General features: G+C 34.6%; 1 protein-coding gene across 1 annotated transcript in view; it reads right to left on the reverse strand.

The window, feature by feature from the left end:
- LOC145680975 (liprin-alpha-1-like) overlaps window positions 1-15,338 on the reverse strand; it is a 420,696-nt gene extending 405,358 nt beyond the window's left edge. Inside the window, exon 1 of the mRNA XM_081752211.1 lies at window positions 15,190-15,338. The gene's annotated coding sequence lies outside the window, so the exon portion shown is untranslated. The remainder of the gene's footprint in view (window positions 1-15,189) is intronic.
- Window positions 15,339-16,352: the final 1,014 nt, after the last annotated feature.

The raw sequence follows: 16,352 nt of genomic DNA on the forward strand, positions 1-16,352 counted from the left end.
GTCAACTAATCCATAATTATGTTAATTGGGCTATCTCGCTAAGTAACTTGGAAAACTACTTTTAGTTTTTCTACATATATACGCTTCAATTAGATTAACCACTTCCGTAAGTTAGTTTTCTGTGGAAGGGTGACCTACATGCACACGTTTTACCAGTAGCGTACACAGAATGTCATCGAAGGAGAGGGAAGAGAATGACACTTCAAGCTCATATCGCTTCAGGATCCGTATCTTAATATGGTATATTGGATTTGTCATATCTTGCAGAAAAGTAGGAAGTTAAAACCCAGAACCCTTCTTTGCGTAAGCCAGTGGGCTTTACTACAGAGGATATTTCGTATAGAAATTTCAAATGGAATTAAATAAGCATATGTGTACGTATGACGTAAATCTTGTGTTCATTATTATTTTGACGACACAGGAAATATAAAGAGTTCCTCGTGGTTAAATGGTTAGCATACTAATCTCTGGCGCAGGAGACCGAAGTTCAATTCCCGGTCGGAGCTCAAATGGTTCAGATCCCACGTTAAGATGTAGATTCACGTCTCATATAGCCTCAATCTTGAACGGGATGTTAAACTCCAAATCCTCCATCACCACAAGAACCATAAATGACGCATGGGGATTGCAAAAACATAACATAAAGATACTAACTACGACATATACTTTAAATTTTGAGCAAGTAATTTGATACTAAAGTCACGAATTGTTGTTGCAGGTAACACATTTTTGTTCGACATAACGTGATAGAATGTTAGTACCACCGTAGAATAAAATTGATTTACTGACGGGTGACAGGCAAAAGGTCGCGGTAAACATTAAAAAAAAAAAAAAAAAAAAAAATAGCAATATTTAAATGACAATGTGTTAACCGAATATGATAAAGTTACGTGCATTGTCAGGAATGAGTATGGTGTCAGACAACAAGCATACTTTCATGCATTCCACTAAAAAAATAAACTGTAAAGGTATTACAAACGAAATACAAACTGCACACCGTCATTTGCAATTTACATTATTTACAAAAATATTGTAACTAAACTCAACCACTAAAGAAATGACTGAATTAATGTGAAACAATCGTTGTATGTGTCACTATTTTGGATACTCTATAACCTCCTCTGGGAGAAATGTATAATACAACAGTTATTTGATTAGGTCTATCGTTTACTGTGGACATATACAATAATCGGCACGTATATGCAACATTTTATACGTATTTTCATCTGCAGACATACATAAATGTCAGATCAATTTGTGCTAAAACAAGGACACGATAAATGCATACTCGGAAAGACAAATCAATACCTATAAATGTTCTGGTTCTCTCATGAAATTATAGACAGTATTGTGGACTGCATATTATACTCACTCGCTGGAGACTATAGCAAAGAAAAAAATAAATTTTAAAAATATGTATTTAATTCTTTTTCTGCAGTTCACATAGAGGAACGTGAAATTGTTAAAAGGTATAAAAAAAAACGAAAGAAACAGATGAAAAAAGAACAGAGAGAGAGAGAATGAAATATGTTGAACAGAAGTCAGTTCAGACTTTTAAATCAGTTTTCTTGAAAATTATAGCTTTAGTTCGAGGGTTAAAGCGTCAGTTGCTCTTGAAGTTTCAGAACTACAACCGCTAGGAAGAGAAATCGACCAAAACCACCGCTGAGGAAACGCTAACGGGTAAACCCGTGTTATTCAAGAAAGAAAAAAAAAAGCAAATAATAGTAAGCTTTAAAAGAAATCAGAAGGATGCACATTCCACGAAGAAGTCTATCGGAAACCGAACGGGTTTCTTGAGTGAAACTTCTCTGTTAATTAAAAAAAATAAATAAATAAAGGTATGTGTACGTATGAGGTGTATTAGAAAAGTAACGAGACACTTTAAATTATGAATTTTATTATTTTTACAAATTAATATTACCCTCTTCAAAATAGTTTCGGTAGGACCTACACAATGATGGAAGCGTTGTTTTTCGTCTTCGCAGCAATGCTGGAATACTTTTCACCTCGTCGGTTACGTTCTTCCGGATATTATTTCAAGTACTAAAGTGCTCTTTCTCTTTCACGTGATTTTTAAACAAGAGAAATAAAAAGAAACCCAGGACAGAGATTCGGCGAACATAGGACTGGGGAAACATAGGAATACTATTTACTGAATGAAATACGTTCATAGAGACTGCTGTCTAACATGGTGCATTGTTGTGGTCTTCAAGTTTGATGGACGGTTAAAACGTTCAAATTTAACTCACTAATAACCATTCTCATCGTAAATTCACGATCTGGCCTCACAATAGACTTCGTTTTATTCACATTGTCACCCGTTTTTGAGGTTGAAGTCCTTCGGCACAACGTTGGTCTTCTACTTGCTCTCGGCCTTCTAAAAATGACTTCTGTCATCTGAACACTTGTGCCCTGAATAGAAAATATTTTCCGTAAGCCTGTTATAACTTTCCATAAATCCAGTAGCGGATTCACCAAGCTTCTCACAAAATTTGATGGTGCAACGTTGCTTAAACATTTGCCAATCCCTTTTCGTACCGCACCTCACAATCATACCTTCACCTCAGACGTTTTCAACAATCGCGTAGCAACTGAAGAAAATTCAAACTTGTAATGATTCAACGTTAAGGGTTCACTTAAGTGCCTTGTGAAGGTGGAGGCAGCAGCGTTGTCAGTTCGTGCATAATGTTGCCAGTCTCATTACTTTCCTGGCATACCTTATATTACGAAGATTTTGTGTACGAGTGATAATTTTTGATTAAAATATTTTAGATATTATTAAAAGTAGTAGCATGTGTGTTACTAATAGAAAGCAAAGAACAGTTGATCAAATCTGCCACTATTTTCTTTATACATATTCAGTACATAGTTTAGACTGAAATTCTGACACTGATTCCTCTGACATAACTGCATTTCCATGCCTAAGTAAATAAACATTCCCTGGCTCGCGACATCACGGACACTACAATTTACGGTAAGGTTTACAAAAATAAAATCGTTCTTAACATTCCCATACCCGTTCAACACTTTCTTTCTTTAACACAGTAACGTTTAGTTTGGTACTGTAAATACTTACTAGAGTCAAACTTCCTGTATTTGAAATAATAAAACATTAGTATAGGGTGTCCAATATACAAGGCAACCCGGAGTTTGGGATAGTAGAACTTTTGAACCTGAATTGATACACGAATAATGGTTATACCAAATGAAGCCTTGTTCATGCATATATATTTTTTAAACTAGGAAGCAACGATTGAAGTACACCACGAACCACACAATGTTGCCAGATGTAACCGAAGTTTTTTTTTTTTTTTTTTGCAAAACATGTAAATTGATTCATAACTCATACGTATGGATGTTCTGTCGTTAATTTTCAGTTTGTTTAGTTGGAGTGGCTTGGAAAGTATGGAGCAGAAAAAAGAATTTTTATTTCCACCGATACCTAATCGGATGAGGCCTCTGTAAGGGGAAACTATGGAAATCGTAATTTTCATAAATTAACACTCTGAATTGGCAACTTTGCTGATGTTACAGTGCATCAAAAGGTGTGTTAAGGAGCTGTTCTACACTATGCAATTCCCGAAAACAATGAAAAACAAACTTTGAAATTATCATCATAAAACACATTACTTACATGCACCCGGCAACACTGCTACTATCAGAAATGAGTTACCAGCTCTGCCTTGTCGTGATAAAACGCTGTAACTTTGGCGAAGAAGTTTTGCGAAAATGAGCCTTAAAGTTTTCATCCGAAAATGTGATCTGTATCGTGTAGAACCAGTGTATCTTGACTTTGGAAACACGTGGTTACATGTAATGTTACGTAAATGCATGTTGTGTGATTAAATTTGGTGAAAATTGATTGGTTGACCATTATTGCCTAGTTACACTGGTTCTACACGATACAGATCACATTTTCGGATGACAACTTTAAGGCTCATTTTCGCAAAACGTCTTCGCCAAAGTTACAGCGTTTTGTCACGACACGGCAGAGCTCTACAGCGGATGCTGGGAGTGTCTCCTGTTTTGATACAAACACTCGTTCACACGTTTCACCAGGTTGGCAGTAACTTTACGAAGATTAGAAGTGTTAATGTTCTCAATGGCACTGCGAATCTTCGTTTCCAGGTCTTGAATAGTTCGAGAATTGTTCTTGTATACCTCTTGCTTTAAATAGCACCACAGAAATGAATAACAGTGTTGCCGGGTGCATTAAATAAAAATTTTATCATGATAATTTCAAAGTTTGTTTTTCGTTTTCAGGAATTGCATAATGCAGACAGATCCTTAACACACCTTTTGATGCACTGAAACATGAGCAGGGTTGCCAATTCAGCGTGTTAATTCTTTAACACTACGATTTCCCTAGTTCCCCCTTACAGAGGCCTCGTCCGATTAGTTATCGGTGGAAATGATTTTTTTTCCTGCTCCATAGTTTCCAAGCCACTCCAACTAAACAAACTGAAAATTAACGACAGAACATCCATAAGTATGAGTTATAAGTCAATTTACATGTTTTACAAAAAAAAAAAAAAAATACACCTTCGATTACATCTGGCAACACTGTGTGGTTCCTAGTGTACTTCAATCGTTGCTTCCTAGTTTAAAAATATATACACGAACAAGGCTTCATTTTGGTATAACCATTATTTGTGTATCACTTCAGGTTCAAAAGTTCTACTATCCCAAACTCCGGGTTGCATTGTATATTGGACACCCTGTATCAAACAATAATTAGACATTAATGTAATATCTCGGAATTGAGAAAACACACATACACAAGTAAATTTATAATTCGTCCTATCTCTTTATCTAGTACCTAACCTATTTGCATCTTATGTGGTATCTATGTTTTTCATATATTTTTTTCTATGAAAGCTGGAAGTTTTAACACTTTTTGGTGCTCGCCACGCCACTTTTTGGTGCTTTTAAAAGCTATTTTCACGGTCTATTTTTTATCTTCTTGATTTTGTATTGATTCTTTGGGATGTTCTTCATGTCTTACGAGCAGCCTCACATTTCATGAGTAAAATATTTCGTAAAATCTGGCTGTATTTCTCCAACTACTCATGACATTCATGAACTTCAAGGTCAGTGTGAACCCTGATACACAAACAATTTGTACTAGGAAAATAAAAACTATCAACTGCTTTTGGTAACAAATGTCATGGGTTCAGCAACTTAAAATTCTTTCCTCAATTTTCTCGATAAAAAGCGCATTAGAATTTGCTCTGAAATGTCTCGCTTTGTTCAGCCCGATGGCACTTGTCGAATGATACGTATCTCCGCTTTGAACAGTGTTTGAGTTAAACAGCAATTGAGAGTTTAGAGTTAACCATACACTGTCCTCTTGCAAATTGCATAATAAGCTCAATGGGAGTATACTCGTACTTGGGTATCAGTTTCATCTTAATACGTGGATGTGATTAACGTACTGCATCAACGTTTATGCTTACAAAGAATTGTTTTTCTCGAAAACTACACATGTGAATTCATGATCACATCACTCATATCATTTCGTTACGCTCAATAAGACTCGTAAATTTGTGTATATCTCACTTTTGGACATTTTTCCCCGTTGTATGTTAATAACATCCTAGAAATTATTGTTTCTTCAAAGCTAGCCAAGCTAGAAAAGTTGTATATTGATACATATCAAATAGCACATAACAACTTTACATGTATTCATGTACACCACTGCCGTCGTTAATTTTTTAAATCTGGGAGGGTCAGATGAATCAAAATCCTCTTTCCGACAAAAGTTATATATACAAAGTATTATAGTTTCTTTAAAAATATTTGACTAAAATCTGGGGAGACGCGTACCCCTCGACCCCCCGCTAACGACGCCCGCGTGTACACTAAATATGCTCTTCGATATCTTACTGACTACTGAAAATAAAGTATATTACCTGAATATGTATACTTTAAAAAATTACCATTAGTCTACTTATGCTGGTGTTGATACGTATAATGATGTGATTTCTGCTCGAGAGTATAACACACTTCATGTTCTTTACTAACATAAAGTGAAATTTAACCCGTTTCAAATGTTAACTATCCGTGCGATCCATCATACGATTCTTCACGAGCCTTTTATTCAAAAAACACTACTAATACTAATGTAACGTATTTTTTTAAAAAAAATAAAATACTGTATTGTATTACAGAAATAAAAGTTATTTTCATTGATGCACTTGTGGACATCACATCCGTGGTTTTTTTTTTTTAATACTCCCGTTTCCACCCAGGCCCACGATCAGAGGGGGGTAGTCGGGCTGGCCCCCTAAACTTTTCGTGGCCCCCAGACTTCAATACAAAATTATATTATTAATACAAAAAACACAATTTAGATACTTGTAAGAGAACTTTTAATGACTTGGCCCCCCATCATATTCATGCCCCTTTCAAACCTCTGTGGCTGATTTCGGGCCTGTTTCCACCCACATTATCATTCTACTAATTTTTCCATCATTCATTTGTTTTGATCATCTGTCTCCCTTAGTCTAAATGATATAATCGTGGGAAGATAAACTGAAAGATTTTTTCATTGATGCAATTTATATTTTTTATTCTATAAAATTTACGAGTTATCAAATAAAAGGAAAAATAAAATATATCCACTTACAAACAGTCAAGCTTTATGAAATGGTTAATAGTACATTGTGTCTTCCTATTATTTTTAATTTATACTTATCATACATTATATAGTAGATAGAAGTGTCTAAAAATCTAAATAAAATTTTTAATAAAATAATATGGAAGGCCTCAATAGTCGGTGTGCAGACACAGTAAATTGTGAATAGGCTGTGGCATCGTAGAATGAAGCTTTCACCACCTCGACCACGCCAAAATGACAGGTTCAAAGCAGAACAACCGCAACGGTTTTTCTTTTATTAGAGCTCTCTGTGCAGCAGCGACTCATCAACCGAGCCGTGTGCTGGCAACTGGAAAGATAGCACGTTGCCTATATGTATTTTTTGAGAGTATATATGGGCTATCTAACTCCCGACCTAATTATATTATCATTAGTGTGGGAGACTTAACCAACACTAATGGTTTTCCCAGCATTTTTTAAAAGAATATCATCATTCTGAAAAATCTCCCTCACATTTCAGAAACATAAAAGTAATTTGGACCAAAAAAAAGTTGGCTGTTGTTCCACTCCTTATCGTCTCTTAATCTGCTTTCATTATTCGATTTCCAGTATTTTTATATTATGCTATTCTAAGCATATTTGAAATTTAAGAACATTTAAGTCAACTACTAAAAATTTAGCTGAGCTGACACTCTTGAATCAGTGACAGTTAATTTATAATGCACTGAAAGTCAGGACAAAATAAGAATCGTACTCTAGAACTAGGCAAATTAAAAATAGATAGATAAAAGGAATAACATACAGCGATAGCAATTTAGGAATATACATTATTAAAATATTAAAAATACTTAATCCTCAATTGAAAAAAAAGAGATCCATTACTTTTAAGGGAAACAATGGCGTTTGTCAATCTATATTAATATATTAAAAGAACGCGAGTGTATGTATTTGGCGTTAGTAGATATGGGATTTTCAAGCACTCAAAATTCGTGAAATATGCATCCAACTATGCTGTTAAATGTGTTAAAATATGCAATAACAATGCAATAAAGGAGAGCATTACGCAGCTAAGTTGTGACGAAGTTTTGTAAGTAAAATATAGCAGCAAATTACTGTACCTTTCAGGGATTCCCTTCAGAATTAATTTTATGGTATTTACAGTTTATACACTTCTAACTTTTTAAAACTTACACATATTATAAGATTAACACTTTAACCGAAACAGGGTCTCTGAGACCCAGTGGTAAATTTTAAAACACAATGGTGGCACCCCTGGTTGCTCCTGAAAGTTTGTTTACTTGCCTCTTTTATTTAATACTTTCATATACCATGTATATAATATCCTTAAATGCATTTCAAAGTAGGCCTACCGCCTAAATATACTACAAAACTGACTTATAGGTCCCTGAGACCTTGTATTTCTCATAACGTTTCTGAAAGTCTTGTTTCGGTTTAAGTGTTAAAATGGACACAGTGATATGTGAATACGGTCAAGAACTCTAGTTTTTATTCACAATTGTATTTTAGAGTGTATTTACTTTACATGAAATAATTAAGTTTCCACCGTACAAAAATAAACAAATAAATTTAAGAATTTACTCCTTCCTGTAATTACCCTTACAGTATATCACGAGATGCTTTTCTATACTTCTTAGTGTCCGTTTGTAACTTTGTAACCACAAAATGGCCTTTCATCACTAACAGATGTTACTGGACAATATTTATACAGAGCACAAAGTTCCGTATCCATATTTTCTGGCAAGTTCAAATCTAACCCTTGTAGGTATTTTCCCATTGCGTAAATTGTTTTGTAGTCGGAGTTTCTGGCAAGAACATCCGTCAATTTCTTTTCCGCAGAGCGCCTGATTTCACTAGGAACTGACTGGAGGTCATGCTGAACTTCTTCATCTGTAACTAAGCATTTACTGAGCAGCATTCCTCACGTTTTTTGGTTCTGAATTGATCTCGACACGACATTAGAATGAATCTGTATCATTATCAGATTTCTCTTAATGTCTTGGCAATTGTAAGCGTCTATATGCTCTGCTGATCGGCGCTAACAATACTGGTCCTCCATAACTCAGTATTCTTCCATCCTTCCATGCAAAAAGCTATAGTGCTGTATAGACATTTAAATGAATTGAAAATGCATACTAAAACTGGATTTATTGCATGCTATAAGCATATGGCTGAAATAAAAACATAGAATATCTGAACATGCTCTTAAGCGGTAATATATATATTAACCTTTGCAATTGTATATGCATTATATGCACTATGCAATTGCATGCCTCATAAAACTTTAATCCGAGCTGTATTATTGTTGTTAGAAATTATTACCAAGTTCAACAGAGATGAATATAAGCCAACAAAATATGCACTTGCATAAAAATCCAATGAGTAGTCAGTAGATTTTCGTATAGAAAGAAATCAAGTAACCCACGATATCTGCTACACAGAGAAGTCTTCCCCAAATCTAATCGCGTACGAAGCCGGATTTTCGATTTTCAACTCGAGAGGGGACTCAGGGGTTACACGTTCTGGAAGTTCAAAAAGTATAAAGTATCTCAGAAGCCCTTCAAATCAGACAATCCATACTACTCTACTGTGCTGTAGGTTGCACACAGTGCAGTCCATGCGTAAAACGGTCAGTTCTGCTAGTGAACAAATAAGTAAAAATACATGAATTTAAAAAGAAATCCCAAACTTTTAATTTTTATTCGCGAATTGGGCTATTTGACAACCTCTTTTTTAAATGTACAAAATTTTAATTGACATTGTGTGCAATTTATATTATATATATAGTGGCGGATCCAAGGGGGGCTATAGGGGCTATACCCCCTCCCTTGACGCTCAGGCATACACTGGTTAAAATAGGCTTCAATCCTGCTTTACACTGGATAAAACGGCAAAATATGGTTTAGCCCCTCCCTTGATCATGTCCTGGATCCGCCCCTGTATATTATATTATTGTGTACCACAATGTAATGAAACAAAATATTTAATTGAATTTTAAAATGTGTATAAAATAGGCAATGTATGAAGTGGAGGCAGTTTGAATATTCTTTAGGATTCATAATCCAATGAAAAATTTAGAGTGCCTTAACTTCTACAATGCAAATAACCGGCTATAACCTCTAAAACTAAAAAAACTCAAAAAAAAAAAAAAATTGCAAAAATATTAACATGAAAAAATCATATAAATACTACCAAATTCTCTTCCAAATATAAAAAGTTATATTTTAACGTCAAAACTCTGCAAGTCAAATTATTCATAATTAGTTTTGTCACTCCGTCATTCTGTCCATCAAAAATTCTGCTCGTCACCATTACCAAAAGTAAATAATTATACATTGTCTTCTCTAGTCTTTAAGTCACACCAGTCCACATCATGCTCTGTAATTATTCAGTCATTCAAAATCAATTCATTAAATTCTTATTCTAAATTATTTCTGTGTTGTCAAATTTTATCTTTAAAATTCTACTCCCATATTTCTAATTAATTTTAAGCTACAATATCTACGCCCCCAAAACTTGCATTAGTTTAAATTACTTCTTGGAGGAACTGGGTGGATGTTAAGGCCATTCAATAATTTTCATGTATAACAATTGTTTGGGGTTCACAACCCAAACAAAAAATCTCCGTTCAACATGCCTCCAAAAGTTTCTGCCTTTTACATCACAAAACCAGTCACGTTTAAGGTAAATTACAAACCTATTTTTTTTTTTTAAGGTTTTAACAATATATATATAAAGGAAAGTGACTATGTTTGTGACTTCATAACTCTTGAACCATCCGACCGATCTAGATCAAATCTTCAACATAGACGAGGTTCGGGCCTGGGATGGTTTTCATCATTTCACTTTGACGGTGCAACTTAGGGCGGGGAGAAGATATATAAAAATGATCGAAACTTGCCAATATTAGTGTCGATTCTAGAGTTTACAGGATCGCTGAGATGAACTGTGACACTTCCGATGCCGTTTAAATCCAAATTCAGCCCATTAGTACTCACTCCTAAGGGGAGATGGTGATCTATACTAATATTTGAAAATGGCCGATATTAGTGCCGAATTCATAGTTTTGGGGTGCCTAAGTTGATTGGTGACAGTTTTGGTGACCTTCATGTCCAAATTGAAAGGTATTCTTCCCGTGCGAAGAACGCGCATTCTGCTAGTGTGAAGATAAATAAATATATCATCTGTTTGTAATTCACTGGTATGGGTTAACTAAAGCATGTTGGTTATCTGTCCCAGTCATGATCGATGCTAATAATCACGGCTTTTAGCATTATAAATGTCTTAAATTTAAAAATTCAAAAATTATATAGTCCAATTCAAGTAATACAAATAAATAGATAAAAATTCAGAACATAAAAACAGCACGAGCGAATGAAAGATAGAGAATAACTACTTAAAAAGTTTAAAAAATAACTAAATATGAAAAATGTAAGATATCTTTACAAAAATAATACAAGCATTGAAGGAAAAACACACACAATAATACTACATTCACAGAACATTAATACGGTCGATAAGTGACAGAAGAAAGTCATCTAGCAACTGAAAATAGCTGCACAGGTTTTAAAAAGAAAAAGGTGATCTAACATTTAGAAATTATTATTAGAGAGAGTGCACTTCAGAAGCGACTGGATCATACAAATATAGGATTTGACAGTCGAAATGAAATGAAATGAAATCTTTAAGCTTTACGTTTCACGGTAATGGTGGTTAGGTTAAGGGGCTAAGGGGGTTAAAGGGGTGGTGATGACAAATGAATGAAATGGTGGAATGAAGAGAGTGGGAGGAAACGGGAGAACTCCAAGAAAACCAACGCACACGGTGTTTGCAAACCGCAAGGGTAACTTACCGCGAGCTGGGATCGATAAAAAGGAAATGAAATCTAAGTTTTACGTCCCAAGGTTACGCCGGTTAGGCTAATGGAGACGGTGATGATGAGAGATGAGTGAAATGGTGGAATGAAGAAAGTGGGAGGAAACGGGAGAATCCCGAGAAAACCCACGAGCACGGTGTTTGTCCACCAGAAAGTCCACACGGCGCAAACTGGGATCGAACCAAGGACCCCAAGCACCGGAGGTGAACGCTTTACCACTGAACCGGCCCCCTGATTTGAAAGTCGAGTAGTTGAGTTGCATACTAATTTAGCAACTGCATTTAGAACTTCCTTTTCCTATTATTTTGACCCTAGTTAACTGAAAAGTGCATCCAGGAAAGCAGTACGTACTTTTTTTTATGTTTTTGTCCATCATTTTTTTTTTAATGCAGTAACATCTAAACGAAATACTAGTCATTTCAGATATTGCTTGGGAAGTACGACCCCCGATGTAAATAGATTTTCACGTTACTCATTGTTACATTATGATTAAAATGCACATAAATCTCAAACTTAGGAGGCCACGGGTTTGGTCCTTCCTTGAAGCGCTAAATAATGCCGCTGTTTAACGTGTAACAAAGATCTCAAAGAGAGACAATTGAATATAGACCGATTTAATTCTTTTTATATAAATAAAGAGAAACAGGGCTTATCAATGAAAACTGGACGCCAGTGCTCAGTGATAATTTTTAATTCGAGTGCAAATGCAATAATCAAATAGACTAATATACTGCGATAAACATATGCATTAACAATATCTTACGTTATTAGTCCATCAATACATATACACCCAATTGTTATGTATTTTAATGTTTGAAGTGTTGTCGTTAGTGCATAAACTCTGATTTTGCGCACGTTTATCGAAAGATGAAGCAGAAGAAGAAATATATATTAACATAAAGAATTGACATTCTCCATATATGCATTTAAAGAAATGTTTATTGAACAGATTGGTTCACAATTCCCATTAAGTTGTATGCAATTCTTACACGTTTCACTGTATTCTCTGCTTCATTAAGAAGGTACTCTGCATCCCGACCTAACTCTAATGTCCGCCATTTTGACATGAAACAGAGTAAGAGATGACTTCTTGGGCTAGTTACAAAAGCTAGTGATCACGAGAATAGTATTTAATCATTTGTATTAAGATTCTTAGAATATACTGCCAATTCCCACGAAGTCGTCTTTCTGCTCCATATGTGACGCAAGTGACAAACGGACGATCTAATTATTTTATATCATATAAAATCTTTTGCTTTCCAATTCAAGATATAATACAATATTAAGAATATAAAGAAATTTAGAAGAAAGCGGTCTCTCTCACACACAAATTGTCTGTTAATCACTATATATCGAACGAACAAAGATAATAAAGCCTTCCATGAATACATGCCCTTCATTTCTATAATCACAATCCAGCAATCGACTAGACAAATTTGAAAGACAGAATTGTAAGGAAGCTGTATGTTCGACCACAGAAAGAATACCAAATAAGTAAATTTATTTGGTTTGCTCAAGAATTATGAAAAAAAAAAGTGTCACAACTGAAGCAAAAATGTCACAACAGAGTAGAATCTCTACTCTTTGATTTGAGAAAATTATTAGAAACCTAATCTATTGTATTCGATTTTGTATCAACTTGTAGAAGTGACTTGAACTGGTCAGTATTAAGATACATTGTTTGTAAAGTATTATTTGCCAACAAGTTTTCATTTTATATCTTTTTCTTCCGTGATATTCTCCGCAAACTCTGGTCAGATAATATCACAGAAATTATGGACTTTTTCTTATAGAAAACAAAACAGTAGTGTGCTACTGAAAACACACAAACCAACTAAGCTGGTATATTATCAGATCAATCCGTCAAACGACTGTGTCGATTTCTCCATTTTAGACTTGAGTAACAAGTATGACCAATCAATACTAAATTTTAGCAAAATGGGACGTTAGTAATTACAACGATTACTAATAACTAATTAACTGTTTTGGCTAACCATGATTCTTGTATCTTAGATGCACATATCGAAGCAGAAAACAGTATATACTGTATACGATTATGAAAATTAGAAAGAAAATAATGTGTTTCATGATTGATAGTAGTTGTTTTCGTCCTTGAGAATGATAGAAAAACAAACAATCAAATGATTCAGCTATCTTGTGAATCAAATTTCTGGGAAGAAGAATTAGTGTGCTTCGACATAAATATATGCAAATAGTATTTGTGCTTATATTACAAAACGAATCAAGGAAATATAAATTATATATACAAAAGTAAAGAATAGTTTTAATATTGATGTACACCTCTCTCCCTTATCTCCTCTTAAGATCAAATTTATTTTAAAAAATTACTAATCTATACATTGGGGAAAAAAGAGATGATGAATGAACTTATTGTGTTCAGTACTATATATTTCAATACTAACATAGATGCATTATGTAAATATAGAACCACAAAATTTCAGACTAAGTATAGCACTATTTTACTTTGATGAAAGATTTACCAATCTGAGAAGATTTCCTAAAATGGGGAACATGTACGTATTATTTGTGCACAAAAAAATCTGAAACCGAATTTAGGTAATAAAATGTGTGGAACATTACATTACTATATTAAAGCATTATGCAATGCAAAATTTAGATCTACAAGACGTGTGTTAACAAATGGAATGAACTGAAATATTTCAGTTTAACGTCCTACAATTATGTTCTTTAGGCTAAGGGAGACGATAATTAAGGCAAGTGAATGATGATGGAAGTACTGCTGGAATGAGAAAGTGGGAGGAAACGGGAATACCCTAAGAAAGCCCATGGACACAATGTTATCCACCACAAACATATTTCGATGGAGGTCGAATCAGGGACCCCACGCACCAGAGGTAAGCACTATACCACTGAGCCACTGTGAACTCCTGTGAGTGCATTTAAATTGGACGGTATTGTCTTTCGAAGGCTGAACTCCAGGAGGTATTTTTTAAGATCAATATTTTAAATTTGAAGTTCCATAATTATGTTCTACTAGCTACAAGAGATGGGCGTTGTTTAATACAAATAAACGATTCAAACACTGACGTAATTAATATAGAGTGAGAAAAAAAATAGGGAAAATGCACACACAATGTTGTTTGCCACAAACTCACATAGTTTGGGTTCAACTAGGGAACCTTCACACCAAAAGTGAAAGTACTCTTGAGCCCATAAATTCCCCTTTCTTAAAAATGTTCTACTTTCTTCTCCTGCAGGACAGCTTTAACTATCGTGTATTTACAATTAACTAGCAACTTGACCCTATATGATGTAATCCGTTTACTGAAGTGTTTCTAGTTAAGAGAAAAAAAAACTTAAAACCATGAAGTATACAAACGTGTAAACCACCGGTGTTTGATTGGTTGCCTATATGTCAAGGAAATTATTTCACAGTATTAGCACAATTAATGATATATACATTATAAGAGTATCACACTAGTTTTATGAAACATGAATAAGCCATATTTCTTTTATATTCGATTAATGATATGAATAATTACATTATAAATATACTATATAATTTACAGTACCTATATCAATGCATTATCTATTACATTTAAAAAATCTATGGAACTTATATATACGTACACGGTATGCAGCACCCTTCTCTAATCAGACATACACATATAAACGAAAAACAATATTACTACACATTTCAGAATTTACATACATTAACCAATCTCAAGGTCACTGATCACTGAAATCTTCCTTCAACACACACTGAACTTCACATTTTCTCTCTCTCGCTCTCTCTCTCTTTTCAAAACGTAGAACTTTTTTCTTCTTTCGTTTGCGTGCACATTTACGGAAGAAAACAAAACTGTTTCCACTACATGGTTTATCAATGGGGGGAACACAACGCCACTACACGCGCACCAAGTGGTTCTAGACCAGTTGGTTCTCACACTGACGAACACCTATGGACGAAGCGTTACATCGCGGCGCAGACGTGTGACGTCACACAAGAGGTCGGAGTAAGGCGGGGCTAGCATAATATGGTGGAATTCGTAAATACGAAGCGGATTATATCATTTAACAAAATACACCGCAGGTTACCGGTATCTTTAATTGCTGCACTCTCACAGACACCTTGCACATTCCCACGGAAAGATTTCCGTATTTAACTCTCGAATGTCAGTAAACCGAAATTCATACCATATGAAAATAGAACAAAAGCAAATCTATTTTCCAAAAGAAACTATAGGGCTACTCAATCCCTTATATTATCAAAGGTAGGCAAGGATACTCAGAAAGCAAAAATTAGATTTCTCATTACCGTTCAATAATCTCTCCAATGATGGAAGCTTGAGTTCCAAAACAATGACAAAAGCAGTGATCAGGCTATAAAACTTCGACAAATATAATTATTTCAATATACTAAAAAATCGTCTTCAATAAGAACTATGCGAGTTCAATAATTGTTTTTTTAAAATTTAATGAAACGTAGGGCTCACCTACAACTGTTTCGTTGAACTGAAACGCTAACTTAAAAGAAGCACCTTACGAAAAATTGCTATAAAAGCTACTATTCTTGTTTATAGATATATAAGAACAAACTTTTATATATGAATGAATGATGCTGCATTGTAACATCACTACTAACCAGGGGTAAAAGTGGATCTGAAAAGGTACGGAGACACATGACACCATGTCATCCCCAATGTCTATCTTTGCCCATTGTATTATTTTTAGGAAGTGGAGGTGTTCCTAGATATTCTTTGGAAGTGGGGAAACGGTGTCCTCCCGCGTTTCCCCTCACTTTTACCCCTATTACTAACAGTAAACCAAAACAGCAGTAAGAAAATAAGTTTATTTACCACAATGAACGGCATT

This window comes from Thermobia domestica, chromosome 3 (assembly GCF_964235325.1).
Source record: "Thermobia domestica chromosome 3, izTheDome1.hap1.1, whole genome shotgun sequence".
In the NCBI taxonomy this organism is placed as follows: Eukaryota; Metazoa; Arthropoda; class Insecta; order Zygentoma; family Lepismatidae; genus Thermobia; species Thermobia domestica.